A 466-nucleotide genomic window follows, 5' to 3' on the forward strand; every position below is an offset into this window, starting at 1 on the left:
TTTTTTTTTTTATTTCTTTTTATTTTTTTTAATTTAATCTTAAATAGAATTTTCAGCCCGGAGGGATTTGGAGGAAACACGGAAAAACCGGGAAGCGGCGCCTGAGTCAGGCCCGGCCCTGCTCCATATCCCGGCTCTGCTCCACATCCCGGCTCTGTTCCACATCCCGGCCCTGCTCCACATCCCAGCCCTGCTCCACATCCCGGCTCTGCTCCACATCCCGGCTCTGCCAAGGGGGTCGGAGAGCGGCGGCTCCAGGACGGGATCAGAGGCCACTGATCCCTCCCCCTTCCCTGATTTTTTAGGCTCTCCCGGGGATTTCCAAATGTTTTTTCCCCTCCTCTCTTCCAGCGGTGGCGGGTTGGCACATTCCCAGTGTCCCTGGTGTGCCAACGGACTCAGGAGGGCTTCGGGCTCCATCTTCATCCTCGGAGCCTTCCTCCAGCTGCAGCTCCTCTCCGGGGGG

This window comes from Neopelma chrysocephalum, unplaced genomic scaffold (genome assembly GCF_003984885.1).
Source record: "Neopelma chrysocephalum unplaced genomic scaffold, ASM398488v2 Primary Assembly neopelma1_325, whole genome shotgun sequence".
In the NCBI taxonomy this organism is placed as follows: Eukaryota; Metazoa; Chordata; class Aves; order Passeriformes; family Pipridae; genus Neopelma; species Neopelma chrysocephalum.